This window comes from Lemur catta, chromosome 4, assembly GCF_020740605.2.
Source record: "Lemur catta isolate mLemCat1 chromosome 4, mLemCat1.pri, whole genome shotgun sequence".
Taxonomy (NCBI): domain Eukaryota; kingdom Metazoa; phylum Chordata; class Mammalia; order Primates; family Lemuridae; genus Lemur; species Lemur catta.
The window spans coordinates 75,334,434-75,342,089 of NC_059131.1; the positions used below are offsets into that span (position 1 = coordinate 75,334,434).

The window sequence follows — 7,656 nt, forward strand, 5'->3', positions numbered from 1 at the left end:
GCCAATGTTCCTGTAGGAGGAAATGGCCTTGGCCTGATTTTTTCTGCCAGAGGAGTATTCTGTCTGATATCCAGCTTTACGTAATTATTAGCACAGAGCACAAACTGTACAATACCTTGATCTAATCTCCTTTATTATAATACCAAAAAACCCACATTTACTAACTTTAACTTCCTTACTCTCCCTTTTACACTAACAACACGCCTTAGCCAATCGGATAAGGGCAAGATTGTGAGCTCCAAGTCCCTACCAATGGATGAGCCACAGCCCTAGGTCTGCGTTAGGGATGAAAAGATGAAGAACTTCTCTGTAGCCCACTCTTGGCTGGCCGCTTCTGCTGCCGCTACCGCCCTACTCATCAGAAGTAAAGATTTTGCCTTGACAATTTGCAGTGTCTGTTTTCTTGACGACACCGCGGTTACTTCCAACAATTTGGGGGCTCGTCTGGGATCGCCCATTCCTTTTGGAAGGAGAACTCCATCCCTGCTCCTGGGGTAAACGCGTCCTGCTACCTCATTGTGACAGCCCTTGGGATCGAGGTGATCCAGACTCCCCAAAACGGTGAATGAACCCAGGCTCTCGGCAACACAGGGAAAAGGCCTGAGCAGGAACCGTGGCGACCAGGTAACACTGTGCACAGACCAAGGTAAGAAAAGTCACGGGGGTGTCGAAGTATTTCCTTGGTGGTCGGGACATTCCGGAGGGGGTGTGTGTGTGACCGAGACACGCCTTGGGCGCCAAGCGATTGTGAAGTCCTGATCTGAGGTTCCGTGGCTGCCTCACACGACTGAGGGCGGTATCTAGTCTTGAGCTAGATCCTAATCGGGGGGTTATACCGACCTGCCAATGTTAAGAGGAGCCTAAATGCCCTCAAGGGAAGCGGCTGGAGACCAACAAAGGGAAAGTTTGAGAGTGTAAGAAACCTCCAGGAGACTAGGACACACACACACAGCCAGGAAGCAGGGATGGGAAATAACACAAGTAAGAAAATCTCTAGGGAAAATAGAAGTAAAGGTAAAATTCCCGTGATAGCCTGCTAGAACCAATAGAGGTAAAATACTGTTGTTTCATTCAGACACAAGAACCCATTCTTAAACTCCCTTTCTCTTGGCCCCAGTCAGAACCTGGGGACGCCTGTTTTCCGGCTTGGTTTGACTCAGATTGCAGGGATGCCTGACATCTGCTCAGCACCTCAGGGCGTCTAGTGGGGGACGCCCCACTCAGACTCTCCGTGTCTCAATACATGACCATTCCTAAAGTCCTCCTCCTTTTCTTTCTCCTAGTTGCCATCAAGGGCAACATTAGGTTATATGACAATGAAATCTGGCCTGAGAATGAACCTCTTAATCCTAGTGCCATTCTGCCACTCAACCCTCCGTTGCTGCTGGCACAGCAAGAGGGTCTAAAGTTCTCTGTGTTCAGCCTTTCTTTAAACTTGCTAGAAATCCTAATCTTCTCTCTGCCTGTCACGTGTTCCTTCTTCCTCCTGAATCTCTCTCACTGTCTTCACTTTCCAGATAAGGTTTCTCTTTTGGCTTCCCCCTGTCCCTCCTCCTCCTTCTTCTCCTCCATCTCCACCACCCTTGCCTGGCCACACTTGCCAAGGCCGGCCAGGCTCCCCCGCTGCCCGGATACCCACTCCCTCTCTGGGAGGCTGCAGGGTCAGAAGGCATTGGAAATTACTCAGAACCAGGATAAAAGCCCAGTTTTTCCTTTCATGACTGTCCTCTTTGCTACTTACATCCTGACCCCCGGGAGGGAGAATCCATGTTAGCAACGCACTTCATCTCCCGGTCAGCCCCGATGTTAGGCATAAACTCCAAAAGCTTGAAAAGGGGCCTCAGACTCCACAAGCGGAAGTAGAAAACTGGCCTTCAAGGTCTTTGATAGCCAGGACAGGGAGAGGCAGGAGGAAAAAGAGAGAATGGGACCGACAGCAGCCCTGAGAGCAGAAAAAAGCTTTTCAAATGGTGGCTGCCACGATAAAAGGATTTTTCAGAGACAGATACCCTGAAGGCTGAGGGAAGCAGACATGAGGACCACGTCCTGCTCTGGGCAGTACACCTTGCTTCCTCCACAAGCAGCTGGGTGCCTGGAGAGAAATGCCCCAGAAGCAGAGCTCAGGGACAGAATGGACAGGGCCCCCTGAGCTGGCATCCTGCACACCCACAGATCCACTGGAACTACTTCCGTCTGATGGACACGTCCAGCTTTGGAACAAGTTCAACGTGGTCACAGCGGGATGGCCAAGCCTTAGGTATCTCTCTCTCTGTCACAGGTAGGCATGTTGACTTCAGTAAACACTGGCGCCACTTACTCTGCTCTCCTGGAATTTTCATGACCTGTTTCCCTCTCCTAGCTCCATCATCAGAGTGAAAGGTAAAATACAACCCCCCTGTGTATTCCACAGCCTCTCTGCCCACCGGGAGATGGAGTCTCTGCCCAGTCCTTTTCCGTCTTCCCAATCCCCTTACCCTAGACTGGGAAAAATCTTACGGTTCAGTTAGACACCTCACTCCTTTCACACCACAGGCTCCCTCTCTCGGGCTCTTGGAAAAACTTAACTGAGACTTTACATACAACCTTCTTTTTCCCTTTATCTAAGCCTGGATTCCTAACTCTAGGATTTTAGCAAGAAAGTAAAAATAAAAAAAATAAGAACAAGATAGAACGAACCAGTAAGTAGGACAGAGAGAGATGTAAAGAAAGTTAAAGATATAAAAATGTATTTTTGATAAGGAGACTTAAAAAGAAAGAGAATAATTTTATATAGAAAAGAAATTTGTATGAAGATTTTTGTCCTAAAAATAACTGGTGGTTTAAGAAAGAAAATTTGGGACAGAAACAGAAAGTCCAAGCATGTCAAAGATAGCCTGTGCAAGTCGAGATAAGGTTCGTGAAGGAGAATTTATGAAAGAATTTTGTATGTGATTAAGTTGGCTACAGTGAAAAATGAATCTCTGGTTAAAACAACAAAGTTCTCTGTTCTCAGTTTATAAGACTTATATATGAAGCCTTTTGGATTTCTGTTCTTCTCTACATGTTTAAATAAATGGACAAAATACATCAAAAGTTCAGAACTCAAAGGGTTAATCTACCACTCTAGAGTTAAAAAGTATAGTTTGTTAAACTTTCTGCCTATCTTCTGCCTGCTAAAGCTGCAGTTACTAAGTTACTGGCATTGAAATAAAACTCACTGAACTATGTTTTGTGATAAATTCAAGGCCAACCGGGAACAGCCAGTTACTCATTCAAAACTGTAGGGGAAAAAGAGAGATAAAAAGAGCTCTTACAGTTTTGTTTTTGTTTACTCTCACTTTTAAAACTGTCCATTTTCAACCCCCTCCCCCTTTGTAACCCAAATGAAGTCTCAGCTCAGGTAGGGGCAACTGGACTTCCCTGTCCAGCAGGAAGCAACTACAGAAGATGAGACCTGCACCCATATTCCCCAGAGTTTGAGTTCATTAAATAGAATTTTTTTTTTTTTTTTGCCAAAGAGAGGGGAAAATGAAAGGTAATATTACTGACAACCTATCTAACAGAGGAAAATAAACTAACAAATAGAAAGTAAGAGAAATAAACTCACAACAACACTATACCTATATCTTTCCCCAATGACCCATCTAAGGTAACCATTGTAAAAGTCAAGGATTTAAGGCAAACAGTTGCAATAGGAACTGGGTATAAAGATGAAAATGCCTGGTTAAAATGGATCAGATATTCTGTCTGCACCCTAAATAAGAGTGATTGTTAAGCCTGTGCGACAGGAAGACCAGAGACCCAAATAGTTCCCTTTCCACTTGGATGGTCTGCAGATCCTACCAGCATGCACTGTATGGTAGCTTGGCATGGGGAAATGAATCCTGCAAAACCCTATCATTGCTCTTCCCTGACATGAAAGATCTTGCAGGTCAGCCCCCAAGGACAGTGAGGCCACCAGCCTCTGATGTCAACTTCACCTTGTGTCTCTCTAGACAGGAGGAGAAGATGGCATCTCTTGGAAACACAACAGGGTGCAATGAAAGCTTGGCCTTCAAGAAGCTACAGGATCAGTCTGCCCTCTCCATACCCCGAGGAGATGTCTGCTGGTATTGTAAAGACCGACAATTTGAGGTCCTACCGAAAAGCTGGAGTGGCACCTGCCCTTTGGTGCAATTGACCATCCCTTTTACCTTTGTGTTCCATCAGCTCCCAGTTGAGGAAAGGGGTCATCAGACAAAAAGAGAAATAAATACTCCCAGAGGATCTTTTGATCCCCATATTTTTATTGATACTATTGGAGTCCTCAGAGGGGTACCAAATGAATTCAAAGCTAGAAATCAAATAGCTGCTGGATTTGAATCTTTATTCCTTTGGTGGTCCACTACAAATAAAAATGTAGACTGAATCAACTACATATACTATAATCAGCCAAAATTTATAAATTATACTAAGGATGCCATCAAAAGTATAGCCAAACAACGAAGGCCCACCAATAAAATGACCTGAAAAAATAGAATGGCTTTAAATATAACGTTACTGGAAAAAAGTGAAATGTGTGTCATGATTAGAGTCTGGTACTGCACTTATATCCCCAACACAGCTTCGGATGGCACAATCACCAAAGCTCTGCAAAAACTTACTACCTTGGCTAATGACCTAGCTGAAAACTCAGGGATAGATGACCGTTCCACTAGCCTCGTAGAGCAGTGGTTTAGAAAGTGAAAAGGGTTGATGACATCAGTACTACCTTCCTTAGTTATTGTATTTAGTGTCTTAATATTAATGAAATGTTATTAATAAAAACGGCCTTAACTAAACAACCTCTTCCGCATCCATATAAAGCAAGTTGTTACTATTAAAAGACCAAGAACACCAAAGCCAGCTCCCCTTCACTGAATTTGGAGAAAAGAGTAAAAAAGTCTAATATAAAAGGGGGGGAAATTGTAGGAGGAGGTGACCGCAGCCTAATCTTTTCCGCCAAAAGGATATTATGTCTGATATCCAGCTTTAAATAATTATTAGCACAGAGCACAAACTGTACAATAACAATAACCTTGATTTAATCTCCTTTATTACAATACCAAAACCCCCGACATTTACTAACTTTAACTTTCTTATTCTTGTTTTTACCCCCACAACACGCCTTAGCCAATCGGATAAGGGCAAGATTGTGAGATCCAAGTCCCTACCAATGGGGTGAGACACAGCCCTAGGTCTGCATTAGGGATAAAAAGATGAAGAACTTCCCTGTAGCCCACCGTTGGCTGGCTGCTTTTGCTGCCGCTATGCGCCCTTCTGATCAGAAGTAAAGATTTTGCCTTGCCAGACAATTTGCACCGTCTGACTGTTTCTTAACGACACCGCAGTTACTTCTAACACTTCTAATAAATTTTTATTTTATGGAGCAACAAAAGCATCTCTATAACCTTAGTAAATGGTAACATTTGCATGTGAGAATGTAACGAATTCACTGTCCTGGTAACTCCTAGCGTGGGAGCGCATTGCAGGCCCTCTTGTAATTGCTGTTTCCCCATTCTCCACCCCTGCCTCTCTCCCCTCATCCTCACCCCAGGTTTGTAAGGAAAGCTTTGGGGAAGACTCATTCCAGGGCCACCTGCCCAGGTGTTTGGAATGAGGGCCTTTCGGGGTCTCAGGTGAGAGGGTAGACCACCCTGGAAGAAGGTCTCCCACAATAGAGCCTCGGTTGCCAGCTGTCTTACCCAAACGGGAAGTTCAGCAACAGGAGTCAGCATCAGTTAGAGCTGCCACAGTTACCCTGAGCAGGGGCGGGATGGAGTTCAGCTAGGTGGCCTTGTGCTCATGAATACACCAGGGGGCAAGGCTGAGACAAAGGGATTTTGCATAGCATGCACAGAGGTTGGGGAAGGGGTGAGGTTTTCAAGTGCTTTTTGCCAGGAGTGTGGTTTAGTTCCTCCTTTCCCTGGTCTTTAGTGGCCTGGAAGGGGGTGGGCACTCACAGTGCTTATGGTCTGGGGGCCACGCGCCCTGCCTATGAGACAGCGGGAGAGGCAGAGTGCAACTTGACCTTGCTCTTGCCACTGCGTGTGAGAGAATGAACCAGGGGAGGTTTCTGTTCTCTCCAGTACAGATAGGCAGACGGAGCCTTTTGATTTTGAATTCTGGCCTCCCTTATTGCAAGGGGTAAACGAAAATTTTATATCCAGTTGCACAGAACACTCCCTTGTGGAAATAACTGAAGACCATCCAAATGGGAACCACGAAAAGCTCCTTATTCTGAGCTTGCTGCAGGGAGGCCACTATCACTTGCGTTTGGCAGAGACTCAAAGGCAGACAGAGAAGTGGGAAAGGAAGTGAGGGCTGTAGGTGTGCCCCACTTGGAGACGGTTTGGGTGGGGGACCTGCAGGTGGCTAACTAGAAGTGGGCCCTCCTCTGTGATTGCCTAGGGGGGCATATTTGGCTTTCTCTGGTGGATCATAAGTTGGAAGCCCGTGAGTGTGTATGGGGGAGGGCAGCTGTCAGTTATTGATCAAGTATTGGCTGTTTTGGGCTAACTTGCAGGGGTTGTTTGGCTTCCTGGAATCATTGCTAGAGGTGGTACTCTGACTTCCTGAGCTGGTTGCTGTAGATATTGGGTTGGTTTCCTGCACTGGTTGCTGCAGACTTGGGGGGGGGGGGTCAGAGTTTTACCTTTATATATGATCTGGCCTTTGTCTGTTTATATATCTAGTCTCCTACCTATATCCCCCGCCACGGAATCTGGGCCCATTGGAGGGGATTAGTCTGGACTGACTCAGATGTGGGGGCAATGAGAGAACAAGGGTGGAACCAGTTTTGTATTGAAGAGAAAACTGTGTTTCAATGGAAAACTATGCATGACCTATACTGTACCTCCTGGGTGGGGTTATCAGAGTCTAGCCCCATTCATTATCTCGGAGCTATTCTGAAACTCTTAGTAGATACAGCTGATAGACATGAATTATGTCCTGTCTGGTAGTGATTTAATTGGATTTCCCCCACCTTCTTGGGAAAACCAGTTTTGTCTCCATTTGCAAATTCATCCTAACATTGCTTTTCCTACATAAATTTATGCTGTTTTGACTTTTCATTCGATCTGGTTTTAACATCTGCTTCCATCCTGCATATGAGTAAAATAAAACCTTTAGTAATGCATATTTATTTTTATATTTGTATGGGAGTCATGATTTTACCTTTTCTCAAAAGTATCTTTTAACATTGTGTGTATGTGTGTGTAGGAGGAGGGTGGGGGAGTCAGTTGGCTACAGGTGTCCCTGGAGACCACTCACAGAGCAGGGTGGCCTTGAGCCTGACACTGTGGGCTTTGGGCTGGGCTTGTGGATGGACAGCACTGAAAATAGTGCTGAGGCCCTCCCTGGGGACTCTGGGTTGACCTTGGGGGAGGAGGGGCCCCTCCCTGGATTGACTGAGACTGAATTTCTCACCAGCTCTGACGAAGGTATGTGTGTCTGTGATTGGGAAGTTGTGGGCTGGGAGGTCAGGGCAGGATTTAATTTGATGTGGAAAAATAAGGAAATGTGAAATTTCTTGCATCTAAGATTTATGGAGCAAATACCGTCATCGCTGCTTGGTGTGGGCTTGTGAAGAACGTTTGTTGGTGCAACATGTCTGTACAGACTCACGACAACTCCAGTTGATTTAAAGGCAAAGCAGGT

General features: G+C 45.6%; 1 long non-coding RNA gene across 1 annotated transcript; it reads left to right on the top strand.

Annotated features, from left to right (window-relative positions):
• Positions 1–242: 242 nt before the first annotated feature.
• Positions 243–5,301, top strand: LOC123636484. Its single transcript, XR_006734553.1, has 3 exons — positions 243–646; positions 2,279–2,379; positions 3,975–5,301. It is a non-coding gene; the product is annotated as an uncharacterized LOC123636484 (long non-coding RNA).
• Positions 5,302–7,656: the final 2,355 nt, after the last annotated feature.